This window comes from Arachis hypogaea, chromosome 11 (genome assembly GCF_003086295.3).
Source record: "Arachis hypogaea cultivar Tifrunner chromosome 11, arahy.Tifrunner.gnm2.J5K5, whole genome shotgun sequence".
NCBI lineage: Eukaryota > Viridiplantae > Streptophyta > Magnoliopsida > Fabales > Fabaceae > Arachis > Arachis hypogaea.
Window position 1 is genome coordinate 100,729,941 of NC_092046.1, and position 16,468 is coordinate 100,746,408.

The 16,468-nt window shown below is 39.6% G+C and overlaps 1 non-coding gene across 1 annotated transcript; it reads left to right on the forward strand.

Annotated features, from left to right (window-relative positions):
* Positions 1 to 15,449: 15,449 nt before the first annotated feature.
* Positions 15,450 to 15,557, forward strand: LOC112725983 (small nucleolar RNA R71). Its single transcript, XR_003165058.1, has one exon. It is a non-coding gene; the product is annotated as a small nucleolar RNA R71 (small nucleolar RNA).
* The last annotated feature ends 911 nt before the right edge of the window (positions 15,558 to 16,468 follow it).

Sequence of the window (16,468 nt, forward strand, 5' to 3'; positions counted from 1 at the left end):
ATCATGAAGAACACTATGAATGCATGAGAGTTTTCGAAAAAATGCAAGATGAGTATGCAATTGACACCAAACTTATAACATGACTCAAGACTCAAACAAGAAACACAAAAATGTTTTTGATTTTTATGATTTTATGATTTTTTTGTATTTTCTTTTAATTTTTTTTTCAAAAATCATTTTGAAAAAGAAAAATAAGGATTCCAAAATTTTTAATATGAATTCCAGGAATCTTATGCTCTTTAGTCTAAAGCTCCAATCAAACGGTCAGGCATGGCTTAATAGCCAGCCAAGCTTTAGTATGTACTCAGACATGACACGTCTAACATGCCCTACAGTCGTGGCTTTAAAGCCAACCAGGCTTCAACATGCTCTATGAAACACTAGAATTCATTCTTAAAAATTCTGAAGAAAAATATATTTTTGAAAACATTTTTATTTAAAAAATTTTTCAAAAACAAAGGATAAATTTTTTGAAAGATTTTTTTAAAAAAAAATTTTTTTTTTGAAAAGAAAACAAAAAGAAAACTACCTGATCTGAGCAACAAGATGAACCGTCAGTTGTCCAAACTCAAACAATCCCCGGCAACGGCGCCAAAAACTTGGTGTGCATAAATTGTGATTACACTTTGATTATGTAAAATTCATTGCTCTTTCTTTCCCTGGCAATAGCACCAAAAACACGATGCCAATACCATGGTTCCCAACTTCCCACAACTAACCAGCAAGTGCACTGGGTCGTCCAAGTAATACCTTACGTGAGTAAGGGTCAAATCCCACGGAGATTGTTGGTATGAAGCAAGCTATGGTCACCTTGTAAATCTCAGTCAGGCAGATATAAAATAGTAATGGGGTTTTCGAAATTAATTAATAAAATAAGGATAGAAATACTTATGTAACTCATTGGTGAGAATTTCAGATAAGCGTATGGAGATGCATTCGTTCCTCTGAACCTCTGCTTTCCTGCTGTCTTCATCCAATCAATCTTACTCCTTTCTATGGCTGGCTTTATGCAAGGGCATCACCGTTGTCAGTGGCTACATCCCCTCCTCTTGTGAAAATGGTCCAAGATGCCCTGTCACGGCACGGCTAATCATCTGAGGTTCCCGATCATGCTGGAATAGGATTCACCCTCCTTTTGCGTCTGTCACTACGCCCAGCACTCGCGAGTTTGAAGCTCGTCACAGTCATTCAATCATTGAATCCTACTCGGAATACCACAGACAAGGTTTAGACTTTCCGGATTCTCTTGAATGCCGCCATCATTCTAGCTTACACCACGAAGATTCTGATTAAGAGATCTAAGAGATACTCATTCAATCTAATGTAGAACGGAAGTGGTTTTCAGGAACGCGTTCATAGGGAATGATGATGATTGTCACATTCATCACATTCAGGTTGAAGTGCGAATGAATATCTTAGAAGCGAAATAAGATGAATTGAATAGAAAACAGTAGTACTTTGCATTAATCTTTGAGGAACAGCAGAGCTCCACACCTTAATCTATGGAGTGTAGAAACTCTACCGTTGAAAATACATAAGTGAATAGAGGGTAGGCATGGCCGAGTGGCCAGCCTCCCATGGAGGTCTAGAGATCTAAAAATGATCAAAAGATGTCTAATACAATAGTAAAAGGTCCTATTTATAGTAAACTAGCTACTAGGGTTTACAGAAGTAAGTAATTGATGCATAAATCCACTTCCGGGGCCCACTTGGTGTGTGCTTGGGCTGAGCTTGAGTGTTGCACGTGTATAGGTCCTTCTTGGAGTTGAACGCCAGCTTTTGTGCCAGTTTGGGCGTTGAACTCCACTTTGCAGCTTGTTTCTGGTGCTGGACGCCAGAATTGGGCAGAGAGCTGGCGTTAAACGCCAGTTTGCGTCGTCTAAATTTGGGCAAAGTATGGACTCTTATATATTTCTGGAAAGCCCTGGATGTCTACTTTTCAACGCAATTGGAAGCGTGCCATTTCGAGTTCTGTAGCTCCAGAAAATCCATTTTGAGTGCAGGGAGGTCAGAATCCAACAGCATCAGCAGTCCTTCTTCAACCTCTGAATCTGATTTTTGCTCATGTCCCTCAATTTCAGCCAGAAAATACCTGAAATCATAGAAAAACACACAAACTCATAGTAAAGTCCAGAAATGTGAATTTAACATAAAAACTAATGAAAACATCCCTAAAAGTAACTAGATTCTACTAAAAACATACTAAAAATAATGCCAAAAAGCGTATAAATTATTCGCTCATCAGCGTTCAGCGCCAGCTCTTCTCCAGGGTGTAATTCTGGCGTTCAAATGCCCAGATGCTGCCCATTTTGGGCGTTCAGCACCAGAACCATGCTCTGTTCTGGCATTGAACGCCAGCCAGATGCTTCTTACTGGCGTTTAAACGCCAGTAAGGTCTTCCTCCAGGGTGTGATTTTTCTTCTGCTGTTTTTGATTCCGTTTTCAATTTTTATATTTATTTTGTGACTCCACATGATCATGAACCTAATAAAACATGTAAGAACAAGAAAAATAAAATTAGATAAATAAAAATTGGGTTGCCTCCCAACAAGCGCTTCTTTAATGTCAATAGCTTGACAGTGGGCTCTCATGGAGCCTCACAGATGTTCAGAGCATTGTTGAAACTTCCCAACACCAAACTTAGAGTTTGGATATGGGAGTTCAACACCAAACTTAGAGTTTGGTTGTGGCCTCCCAACACCAAACTTAGAGTTTGACTGTGGGGGCTCTGGTTGACTCTGTTTTGAGAGAAGCTTACTGTGCCTCTTTTCCATGTTTACAGAAGGGAAACCTTGAGTTGTAAACACAAGGGAGTCCTCATTCAATTGAAGGACTAATTCACCTCTGTCAACATCAATCACAGCTCTTGCTGTGGCTAGGAAAGGTCTTCCAAGGATGATGGATTCATCCTCATCCTTCCCAGTATCAAGGATTATGAAATCAGAAGGGATGTAAAGGCCTCAACCTTTACTAACACGTCCTCTACTTGTCCATAAGCCTGTTTTCTTGAATTGTCTGCCATCTCTAATGAGATTTTAGCAGCTTGCACCCCATAGATTCCCAGTTTCTCTATTACAGAGAGGGGCATGAGGTTTATCCCTGACCCAAGGTCACATAGAGCCTTCTCAAAGGTCATGGTGCCTATGGTACAAGGTATTAAGAACTTTCCAGGATCCTGTTTCTTCTGAGGCAATGTCAGTTGATCCAGATCACTTAGCTTATTGGTGAACAAGGGAGGTTCATCTTCCCAAGTTTCAATACCAAATAATTTGGCATTCAACTTCATGATTTCACCAAGGTACTTGGTAACTTACTCTTCAGTAACATCCTCATTCTCTTCAGAAGATGAATACTCGTCAGAGCTCATGAAGGGCATAAGGAGGTTCAATGGAATCTCTATGGTCTCTAGATGAGTCTCAGATTCCTTTGGTTCCTCAAAGGGAAACTCCTTTTTTATCACTGGATGTCCCAGGAGGTCTTCCTCACTGGGAATTACGTCCTCAACCTCCCTTACAGGTTCGGCCATGGTGGTTATGTCAATGGCCTTGCACTCTCCTTTTGGACTTTCTTCTGTATTGCTTGGGAGAGTACTAGGAGGGATTTCAGTGATCCTTTTACTCAGCTGGCCCACTTGTGCTTCCAAATTTCTAATGGAGGATCTTGTTTCATTCATGAAACTCACACTGGCCTTAGATAGATCAGAGACTAAATTTGCTAAGCTAGATGGATTCTGCTCATAATTCTCTGTCTGTTGCTGAGTGGATGATGGAAAAGGTTTACTACTGTTAAACCTATTTCTTCCACCATTATTAAAGCCTTGTTAAGGCTTTTGTTGATCCTTCCATGAGAAATTTGGATGATTTCTCCATGATGGATTATAGGTGTTTCCATAAGGTTTAACCATATAATTTACCTCTGCTATTGTAGGGTTCTGAGGATCATAGGCCTCTTCTTCAGAAGGCGCCTCTTGATTACTATTGGATGCAGCTTGCATTCCATTCAGACTCTGAGAAATCATATTGACCTGTTGGGTCAATAATTTGTTCTGAGCCAATATGGCATTCAGAGTATCAATTTCAAGAACTCCCTTCTTCATAGGCGTCCCATTACTCACAGGATTCCTCTCGGAAGTGTACATGAACTGGTTACTAGCAACCATGTCAATGAGTTCTTGAGCTTCTGCAGGCGTTTTCTTTAGGTGAATGGATCCACCTGCAGAAGTATCCAATGACATTTTAGCTAATTGGTGCACGAATTGTGAATCACACTTTTCACAACTCATACCACTTACCAGCAAGTGCACTGGGTCGTCCAACTAATACCTTACGTGAGTAAGGGTTGAATCCCACAGAGATTGTTGGTTTGAAGCAATCTATGGTTATCTTGTAAATCTTAGTCAGGAAGTCAGTTATGTTTATCAGTTGAATTACGAATAACCAAGAGAGCATAGAACTGGCATTGAACACCAGTTTACGTCATCTATCCTTGAGCAAAGTATGGACTATTATATATTTTTGGAAAGCCCTGGATGTCTACTTTCCAACGAAATTGGAAGCACGCCATTTCGAGTTCTGTAGCTCCAGAAAATCCACTTTGAGTGCAGGGAGGTCAGAATCCAACAGCATCAGCAGTCCTTTTTCAGCCTGAATCAGATTTTTGCTCAACTCCTTCAATTTCAGCCAGAAAAATACCTGAAATTACAGAAAAACACACAACTCATAGTAAAGTTCAGAAATATGAATTTTTCCTAAAAACTAATGAAAATAAACTAAAAACTAACTAAAACATACTAAAAACTATATGAAATTAACTCCAAAAAGCGTATAAAATATCCGCTCATCACAACACCAAACTTAAACTGTTGCTTGTCCTCAAGCAACTAGACAAATAAAATAGAAGACTAATAGGTTGAGAAGCAATAATATATCAGAGTTTTTGAGTGAAGCTCAGATTCCAATTAGATGAGCGGGACTAGCAGCTTTTTGCTTCCGAACAGTTTTGGCATCTCACTTTATCCATTGAAGCTCAGAGTGATTGGCATCTATAAGAACTTAGAATTCAGATAGTGTTATTGATTCTCCTATTTCAGTATGATGATTCTTGAACACAGCTATTTCATGAGTCTTGGCCGTGGCCCTAAGCAATTTGTTTTCCAGTATTACCCCTGGATACATAAATGCCACAGACACATAATTGGGTGAACCCTTTGGATGGTGACTCAGCTTTGCTAAAGTCCCAAATTAGAGGTGTCCAGAGTTCTTAAGCACACTCTTCTTTCTGCTTTGGACCTTGACTTTAACCGCTCAGTCTCAAGTTTTCACTTGACACCTTCACGCCACAAGCACATAGTTAGGGACAGCTTGGTTTAGCCGCTTAGGCCAGGATTTTATTCCCTATCCACTGATGCTCAAAGCCTTGTGATCCTTTTTATTACCCTTTCCTTTTGGTTTTAAGGGCTATTGGCTTTTTCTGCTTTTTTTTTTGCTGCTTTTTCTTGCTTCAAGAATCATTTTTATGATTTTTCAGATTATCAATAACATGTCTCATGTTCATCATTCTTTCAAGAGCCAACATATTTAACAGTCTTAAGCAACAAATTCAAAAGACATATGCACTGTTCAAGCATTCATTCAGAAGACAGAAAGTATTGCCACCACATGTAACTAATTAGAATTTCTCTTATTAAAACTCAAAATTTTATTGCCTCTTATTCAAAAGATCTACTATTTTATTCATGTTTGCTGATGATGAGAAAAATAAACTATAGCTTAATTAGAGATAAGATCAAAACAGATACTAATTACTACTATATGACTCCTAAGGTAAACTTTTCTAATGACACTATCACAGATTTAAAGCAGAAATTGGAATTTAACAACCTTTATTCTGGGGGAACAGGGGTTCCTCTGATCCTTGGGGTGCTCGGCCCTGCAAGAGATAACTTTTGGCGCTTCAAGTCCCTTAAGTCACGCCCTTGCTCCTCTTGTTCTTTAAACATATAGGTAAGAATTTGACTGTGTTCCTTCTGTTCTTTTATTATTTGCTCCATAGCTTCCCGTATCTTGGTGATAGACGTCTCAAGATACTCCCAATATTCAGATTGAGGGATTTCTGGGAGGAATTCCTGTGTTTTCTTCTTGGTGGGATCCTCCTGTGCTTGTTGTTTTTTCCATTGATGCCTTGGTGATTGGTTTCTCAACTGAGATGTACTCAGTTATTCCCATCCTTACTCCAGCATCCTTGCAGAGCAGCGATATCACGCTTGGATAAGCCAACCTGGCCTCCTTAGAATTTTTGTTAGCAATTTTGTAGAGTTCAACTGAGATCAGCTGATGAACTTCCACTTCCTTTCCCATCATGATGCAATGGATCATCACTGCTCTTTTAACTGTGACTTCAGAACGGTTGCTAGTAGGCAACAGAGAATGCCCAATGAAGTCCAGCCATCCTCTAGCGACTAGTTTGAGATCTTCTCTCTTGAGTTGATTTGGGACACCCTTTGTGTTGGTGGTCCACCTGGCTTCAGGGATACATATGTCCTCTAGAATCTTATCCAGACCCTTATCTGTTCTCATCATTCTCCTGTTGAAGGAATCTGGATCATCTTTCAGCTGAGGTAGCTTTAAGATCTCTCTGATCTTGTCAGGGGTGGTATGAACAATCTTTCCTCTGACCATGGTCCGATATTCATAGAAAGCAGTTCCAGATAGTTTTTGCTTGTCAGTCTGCCACATATTAGCATAAAACTCCTGGATCATATTCCTTCCCACTTTCGTTTCAGGATTAGCTAGGACTTCCCAGTTCCTGATTCGAATTTGCTCCTGGATCTCCGGATATTCATCTTCTTTCAGATCGAATCTAACTTCCGGGATCACTGATCTCAGACCCATTATTTTATTATAATGGTCTGAATGTTCTTTAGATAAGAACTTCCCTTGATTCCAAAGTGGTTTTGGAACGCTCTCTTTCTTGCCTCTTGGAGTGGGTTGTTTTCCTTTGGGAGCCATGATCTTAGTGATCGCGGATAAACACACCAAACTTAGAGGTTTGTTTGTCCTCAAGCGAAAGAAAAGAAAGGAGAGGGAGAGAAGGAGAGCTAGGTGCAATTTTTGATGGGAGGGGAGGGAGGCCGAACTCAAATTTATAGGGAGGGAGGGTGGGTTTTTCGAAAAAGAAGAGATAAAGATATGATAAAAAGATTTATTTGGAAAAGATAAGATAGAAGATATGATAAGAGAAGATATAGTTTAAAATTGAGAGGATATGAAAGATTTTTGAAAAAGATAGATTTAGATTTTGAAAAAGATAAAGTGGAGGTTTTGAAAAAGATATTGATGAGTTGAAAAGATAGATTTGTAAAAAAAAAAAATTGAAAAGAGTTGGATTGAATTTGCAAAGAGGCCTGGTGCTTATGGATTAAAATACATTTGATATTTTTAGGGTAGGGTTTTTAGAAATTATGGAATTTAGAAATCAAGGTTCTTAACATGTTTATGTAAGAAATCATGAATTGAAGTATGAAAATCAAGATTTAGAATGAAAAAATTTGAATAAAAATGAGTTTTGTCTCCTCCCTGCCATCCTAGCGTTTGAACGCCCAAACACTGCCTGTTTTGGGTGTTCAGCGCCCAATTGCTGCTCTCCTGGGCATTCAACGCCCAACTACTGCCATTACTGGCGTTCAACGCCCAGTGGGTGCCCATTTCTGGCGTTGAACGCCCAGATTGCTACCATTACTGGCGTTCAACGCCCAGTGGATGCCCATTTTGGGCGTTGAACGCCCAAAATACACTTTTACTGGCGTTTTCTTGCCAGTGAGCTCTTTTTCTCTGTTTTGTGTGCCGAGGTCTTCTGTAAATGATTCCTTACCTTAGTGTCAGTGAATTTTATATAAACAAATAAAAATAAAAATAAAAATAGGGCAAAATGCTTAGAGGATTGTTGCCCCATGGCTGGGTTGCCTCCCAGCAAGCGCTTCTTTATTGTCTTTAGCTGGACCTTGCTGAGCTTTTAATCTAGCTTCAGCCTTGAGAATTCTTGCTCAATGTTGCCTTCAAGATAGTGCTTGATTCTCTGTCCATTGACAATGAACTTCTTATCAGAATCAATATCTTGAAGCTCCATATAACCATATGGTGATACACTTGTAATCACGTATGGTCCCCTCCACCGGGATTTCAGTTTCCCGGGGAATAGCCTGAGTCAAGAGTTAAACAACAGAACCTTCTGTCCTGGTTCAAAGATTCTAGATGACAGCTTTCTGTCATGCCACTTTTTTTATTTCTCTTTATAAAGCTTGGCATTTTCGAAAGCTGTGAATCTGAATTCCTCTAGCTCATTTAGCTGGAGCAATCGTTTTTCTCCTGCTAATTTGGCATCAAAGTTTAGGAATGTGGTTGCCTAGTAGGCCTTATGTTCCAGTTCCACGGGCAGGTGACATGCCTTACCATACACGAGTTGGTATGGAGAGGTCCCTATAGGGGTCTTGAATGCTGTTCTGTAAGCCCACAGAGCATCATCTAAGCTCCGTGTCCAATCCTTTCTACGGGTATTTACTGTCCATTCTAGGATTCTCTTTAATTCTCTGTTAGAGACTTCAGCTTGCCCATTAGTTTGTGGATGATATGGAGTAGCTACCTTATGGTGAATTCCATACCGAACCATGGCAGAGTAAAGCTGTTTATTGCAGAAGTGAGTGCCCCCATCACTGATTAGTACTCTAGGGACACCAAACCTGCTAAAGATATGTTTCTGGAGGAACTTCAGCACTGTCTTAGTATCATTAGTGGGTGTGGCAATGGCTTCAACCCATTTTGATACATAGTCAACTGCCACCAGAATATAAGTGTTTGAGTATGATGGCGGGAAAGGTCCCATGAAGTCAATTCCCCATACGTCAAACAGCTCAATTTCCAAGATTCCTTGTTGAGGCATGGCGTAACCATGAGGCAGATTACCAGCTCTTTGGTAACTGTCACAGTTACGTACAAACTCTCGGGAATCTTTATAGAGTGTGGGCCAATAGAAGCCACATTGGAGGACCTTGGTGGCTGTTCGCTCACCTCCGAAATGGCCTCCATATTGAGATCCATGGCAATGCCAAAGGATCCTCTGTGCTTCTTCTCTAGGCACACACCTACAGATTATTCCGTCTGCACATCTCTTAAAGAGATAAGGTTCACCCCACAAGTAGTACTTTGCATCAGTAATTAATTTCTTCTTTTGTATCCTGTTGTACTCCTTGGGTATGAACCTTGCAGCTTTATAGTTTGCAAAATCGGCAAACCATGGTGTTTCCTGAATGGCAAATAAATGCTCATCCGGAAAAGTCTCAGAGATCTCAAGAGAGGGGAGGGGCGTCCCTTCTACTGGCTCTATCCGGGACAGATGATCAGCTACTTGGTTCTCTGTTCCTTTTCTGTCTCTTATTTCTATATCAAACTCTTGCAGAAGCAACACCCATCTGATGAGCCTGGGTTTTGAATCCTGCTTTGTGAGTAGATATTTAAGAGCAGCATGATCAGTATACACAATCACTTTTGATCCTACTAAGTATGATCTGAACTTGTCAATGGCGTAAACCACTGCAAGTAATTCTTTTTCTGTGGTTGTGTAATTTTTTTGGGCATCATTTAAAACGCGACTAGCATAATAAATGACATGCAGAAGCTTGTCATGTCTCTGTCCCAATACTGCACCAATGGCGTGATCACTGGCATCACATATTAGCTCAAATGGTAACGTCCAGTCTGGTGCAGAAATGACTGGTGCTGTGACCAGCTTAGCTTTTAGTGTTTCGAACGCCTGCAGGCACTCTGTGTCAAACACAAATGGCGTGTTCGCAGCTAGCAGATTGCTTAGAGGTTTTGCGATTTTTGAAAAATCCTTTATAAACCTCCTATAGAATCATGCGTGCCCCAGAAAGCTTCTGATTGCCTTAACATTGGCAGGTGGTGGTAATTTTTCAATTACCTCTATTTTTGCTTGATCCATCTCTATTCCCTTGTTTGAAATTTTATGCCCAAGAACAATCCCTTCAGTCACCATGAAGTGACATTTTTCCCAGTTTAAAACTAGGTTGGTTTCTTGGCATCTTTTCAGAACAAGTTTCAGGTGATCAAGACAGGAGCTGAATGAGTCTCCATATACTGAGAAGTAATCCATGAAGACTTCCAGAAATTTTTCCACCATATCAGAGAAAATAGAGAGCATGCATCTCTGGAAGGTTGCAGGCGCATTACATAGCCCAAATGGCATCCTTCTATAAGCAAACACTCCAGATGGACATGTGAATGCTGTTTTCTTTTGATCCTGAGGATCTACTGCAATCTGGTTATAGCCTGAGTAGCCGTCCAAAAAGCAGTAATAATCATGACCTGCTAGTCTTTCTAGCATCTGGTCTATGAATGGTAAAGGAAAATGATCCTTTCTGGTGGCTGTATTGAGCCTTCTGTAGTCAATACACATGCGCCACCCTGTAACTGTTCTTGTAGGAACCAGTTCATTTTTTTCATTATGAATCACTGTCATGCCTCTCTTTTTTGGGACGACTTGGACAGGGCTCACCCAGGGGCTATCAGAAATAGGATAAATAATCCAAGCCTCTAGTAATTTGGTGACCTCTTTCTGCACCACTTCTTTCATGGCTGGATTTAGCCGCCTCTGTGGTTGAAGCACTGGTTTGGCATTATCCTCCAATAAGATTTTGTGCATGCATCTAGCTGGGCTTATGCCCTTAAGGACACCTATGGACCACCCAAGAGCTGTCTTGTGTGTCCTTAGCACTTGAATAAGTGCCTCCTCTTCCTGTGAATTTAAAGCAGAGCTTATGATCACTGGAAAAGTGTCACCTTCTCCCAGAAACGCATATTTCAAGGATGGTGGTAATGGCTTGAGCTCGGGTTTATGAGGTTTTTCCTCTTCCAGAAGAAATTTCAGAGGCTCTTTCATGTCCTCTGAATCCTCTAAATCAGGCTGAACATCTTTAAAGATGTTTTCCAACTCTGATTCAAGACTCTCAGCCATGTTGATCTCTTTTACCAAAGAGTCAATAAGATCAACTTTCATGCAGTCTTTTGATGTGTCTGGATGCTGCATGGCTTTGACAGCGTTCAACTTGAATTCATCATCATTGACTCTCAGGGTTATTTCCCCCTGTTGGACGTCAATGAGGGATCGTCCAGTTGCTAGGAAGGGTCTTCCTAGAATGAGAGTAGCACTCTTGTGCTCCTCCATTTCTAGCACAACAAAGTCAATGGGAAAGGCGAATGGCCCAACTCTAACAATCATGTCTTCAATCACGCCTGATGGGTATTTAGTGGAACCATCAGCAAGTTGGAAACATATGCGGGTTGGTTTAACTTCTTCAGTTAAGCTAAGCTTTCTGATAGTGGATGCAGGTATTAGGTTGATGCTTGCCCCAAGATCGTATAAAGCTGTCTTAGTGCAATTACCTTCTAATATGCATGGTATCAGAAAACTCCCAGGGTCTTTAAGCTTTTCAAGAAAGCTCTTCAGAATGACTGCATTGCATTCTTCAGTGAGGAGAACTCTTTCTGTTTCTCTCCAATCCTTTTTATGACTCAAGATCTCTTTCATGAACTTGGCATAAGAAGGTATTTGCTCAAGTGCTTCTGCAAATGGAATCTTTATTTCAAGAGTCCTGAGATAATCTGCAAAGCGAGCAAATTGCTTATCCTGCTCCTCTTTCCGGAGTTTTTGAGGATAAGGTATCTTGGCTTTATATTCTTCAACCGTAGTTGCTGTAGATTTACTGCCTATAGAAGTGGTTGAAGAAGCCTTTTTAGAGGGGTTGTTATCAGCATTTGTGTGTGTCTGATCCCTCACTGGCAATTGAGTGCCAGAGTTAGAAGCTGGAGTGAAACTGGACGCCAGCTCCTTGTCTGCTCCTGGCGTTTGAACGCCAGAATTGTGCCCATTTTGGGCGTTCAGTGCCAGATCTTGCCCATTTTGGGCGTTCAACACCAGATCCTTGCCCATTTCTGGCGTTGAACGCTAGTCCTGCCTTGTTTCTGGCGTTGAACGCCAGTCCTAAGCATGGTCTGGGCGTTCAGCGCCAGCCTTCCACCAATTTTTTGGCGTTTTAGTTCCAGAATTACTTTTCCCTAGGCTCTTACTATCCTCAGGTGAATTTTGGGTGGTTTCCTCATTTCTTAGCTTTTTTCTGCCTTGAGGTGGGGTATTTAATGTTTTCCCACTTCTTAGTTGAACTGCTTGGCATTCTTCTGCTATTTGCCTTGACAGCTGCTGCTTTGTTTGCTTAAACTGTTCGTCCATATGTATATTAGCCATCCTTGTCTCTTGTAGTCTATCTTTGAATTCGGCTAACTGCCTTGTTAGAAAGTCCAACTGCTGATTGAATTCAGCAGCTTATTTTACAGGACTGAGTTCAGCAGTTGCTGTCTTAACCTCTTCTTTTATGGAAGGGTCACTACTTACGTACAGATGCTGATTCCTGGCAATTGTATCAATAAGCTCTTGAGCCTCTTCAATTGTCTTTCTCATGTGGATAGATCCACCAGCTGAGTAATCTAGAGATATCTGAGCTCCTTCAGCAAGCCCATAATAGAAGATGTCTAACTGAACCCACTCTGAAAACATTTCAGAGGGGTATTTTCTTAGCATCTCTCTGTATCTCTCCCAGGCATCATAAAGAGATTCATTATCTTCTTGTTTAAAGCCTTGGATGTCCAGCCTTAGCTGTGTCATCCGTTTTGGGAGAAAGTATTGATTCAGGAATTTTTCTGTCAGCTGTTTCCATGTCCTTATGCTGGCCTTAGGTTGGTTATTTAACCACCTCTTAGCTTGATCTTTCACAGCAAATGGAAACAGTAATAGTCTGTAGACATCCTGATCTATTTCTTTATCATGTACTGTGTCAGCAATTTGTAAAAACTGTGCCAGAAACTCTGTAGGTTCTTCCTGTGGAAGACCGGAATACTGGCAACTTTGCTGCACCATGATAATGAGCTGAGGATTTAACTCAAAGTTACTGACTCCAATGGAGGGTATGCAGATACTACTCCCATATGAAGCAGTAGAGGGGTTAGAATATGACCCCAGAGTCCTCCTGGACTGTTCATTTCCACTTAGGTCCATGATGGAGAAAGGGAGATGATGTAAAATAGAAAAAATATTTTTATTTATTTATTTATATATTTATTTCGAAAATGAAATAAATTAAAATAAAATAAATAAAAATTGAGTGAAGATTTTTGAAAAACTGAGGAGAGAGAAAGTGGTTAGGAAGTTTTGAAAAGGATATGATGATTTTGAAAAAAAAAAGGTTTTAAATTTTGAAATAAAAATCTGAATTTTAGAAATATATTTCGAAAATTTGTTTTTAAAATAGAGAGAAAAGATATTTTTGATTTTTAAGAGGAAAGAGAAAAATAATAAGATAGCACAAGATTTAAAATTTTTAGGTCTAATGCTCCTTATTTTCGAAAATTTTGGAGGGAAAACACCAAGGAACACCAAACTTAAAAATTTTAAGATCAAGACACAAGAAAAACTCAAGAACACTTTGAAGACGCACAAGAACATAAGAACATGAAGGACGAACACCAAACTTAAAATTTTTAGAAAATCAAAATAAATTTTCAAAAATTTTAAGAAAAATCAACAAGAAAACACCAAACTTAAAGTTTGGCACAGAATTTAGTAGAAAAATTATTTTTGAAAAAGATTTTAAAAAGAAAATAAGGATTCTAAAATTTTAACACGACAATAATAAGAGACTCTAAACAAAAAAGGAGAAATTTTTCCTAATCTAAGCAACAAAATAAACCGTTAGTTGTCCAAACACGAACAATCCCCGGCAACGGCGCCAAAAACTTAGTGCACGAATTGTGAATCACACTTTTCACAACTCGTACCACTTACCAGCAAGTGCACTGGGTCGTCCAAGTAATACCTTACGTGAGTAAGGGTCGAATCCCACGGAGATTGTTGGTTTGAAGCAATCTATGGTTATCTTGTAAATCTTAGTCAGGAAGTCAGTTATGTTTATCAGTTGAATTGTGAATAACCAAGAGAGCATAAATTAAAGGTTACTTGTTATGCAGTAATAGAGAATATGTTGGAGTTTTGGAGATGCTTTGTCTTCTGAATCTCTGGTTTCCTCTGTCTTCTGATTCACGCATGCACGTCCTCCCATGGCAAGCTGTATGTAGGGGATCACCGTCGTCAATGGCTATATCCCATCCTCTCAGTGAAGAATATGCTCACATGCTCTGTCACAGCACGGCTAATCATCTGTCGGTTCTCGATCATACTGGAATAGGATTCTTTATCCTTTTGCGTCTGTCACTAACGCCCAGCACTCGCGAGTTTGAAGCTCATCACAGTCATTCGATCGTTGAATCCTACTCGGAATACCACAGACAAGGTTTAGACTTTCCGGATTCTCATGAATGCCGCCATCAGTTCTAGCTTATACCACAAAGATTCTAATTAAGAGATCTAAGAGATACTCATTCAATCGGATATAGAACGGAGGTGGTTGTCAGGCACACGTTCTTGGGTTGAGGAAGGTGATGAGTGTCACGAATCATCACCCTCATCACAGTTAAGTGCGAATGAACATCTTAGGTAGGAACAAAGCATGTTTGAATGGAAAACAGAAATACTTGCATTAATTCATCGAGACACAGCAGAGCTCCTCACCCCCAACAATGGAGTTTAGAGACTCATGCCGTCAAAGAGTACAAAGTTTAGATCTAAAATGTCATGAGATACAAGATAAGTCTCTAAAAGTTGTTTAAATACTAAACTAGTAGCCTAGGTTTACAGAATATGAGTAAACTATAGCAGATGGTATAAAGATCCACTTCTGGGGCCCACTTGGTGTGTGCTGGGGCTGAGATTTAAGTAATTCACGTGCATAGGGCCATTTTGGGCGTTCAACGCCAGGTTTGGATCCATTTCTGGCGTTGAACTCCAGCTTTTAATCATTTTCTGGCGCTGGACGCCAGAATTGGGCAGAGAACTGGCGTTGAACGCCAGTTTACGTCGTCTATCCTTGAGCAAAGTATGGAATATTATATATTGCTGGAAAGCCCTGAATGTCTACTTTCCAACGCAATTGGAAGCACGCCATTTCGAGTTCTGTAACTCCAGAAAATCCACTTTGAGTGCAGTGAGGTCAGAATCCAACAGCATCAGCAGTCCTTTTTCAGCCTGAATCAGATTTTTGCTCAGCTCCTTCAATTTTAGCCAGAAAAATACCTAAAATTACATAAAAACACACAACTCATAGTAAAGTCCAGAAATATGAATTTTTCCTAAAAACTAATGAAATTAAACTAAAAACTAACTAAAACATACTAAAAACTATATGAAATTAACTCCAAAAAGCGTATAAAATATCCGCTCATCACTAATTCAGACAGACCATCATAGAATATGTCTAGGATGGTCCATTCTGAAAGCATGTCAGAAGGACAATTTTTGGTCAGTTCTTTGTATCTCTCCCAAGCTTCATAGAGGGATTCACCTTCTTTCTGTCTGAAGGTCTGAACATCCACTCTAAGCTTACTCAGCTTTTGAGGAGGAAAGAACTTGGCTAAGAAAGCCTTGACCAGCTTATCCCAAGAGTTCAGGCTATTCTTAGGTTGAGAGTCCAACCATACTCTAGCTCTGTCTCTTACAGGAAAAGGGGAAAAGCATGAGCCTGTAGACTTCAGGATCTACTCCATTAGTCTTAACAGTATCAAATATCTGCAAGAATTCAGTTAAGAACTGAAAAGGATCTTCAAATGAAAGTCCATGAAACTTGCAGTTCTGTTGCATCAGAGAAACTAATTGAGGTTTAAGCTCAAAATTGTTTACTCCAATGGCAGGAATGGAGATGCTTCTTCCATGTAAATTGGAATTAGGTGCAGTAAAGTCACCAAACATCCTCCTTGCATTATTATTATTTTCGGCTGCCATCTCCTCTTCCTGTTCGAAAATTTCTGAAAGGTGCTTGCTGGATTGTTGTAATTTAGCTTCTCTTAGTTTCCTCTTCAGAGTCCTTTCAGGTTCTGGATCTACTTCAACAAGAATGTTCTTGTCCTTGCTCCTACTCATATAAAAAAGAGGGACAGAAAAATAATAATAATAGGGGTCCTTTTTACCACAGTATAGAGGTCCCTGTGTGAGTAGAAGAAAAGAAGAAGAAAAAATTCGAACACAGATGGAAGAGGATTTTCGAAAATTATTTTTGAAAAATGGTTAGTGATTTTCGAAATTAGTTTTTGAAAAAGGTTAGTAATTTTCGAAAATTAGGAATAAAATTAAAATAAAAAATTAAAATAATTAGTTAATTAAAAAGAATTTTTGAAAAAGTGGGAGATATTTTCGAAAGTTAGAGAGAGAGGGTTAGTTAGGTAGTTTTGAAAAAGATAAGAAACAAACAAAAAGTTAGTTAGTTAGTTGAAACAAATTTGAAAATCAATTTTGAAAA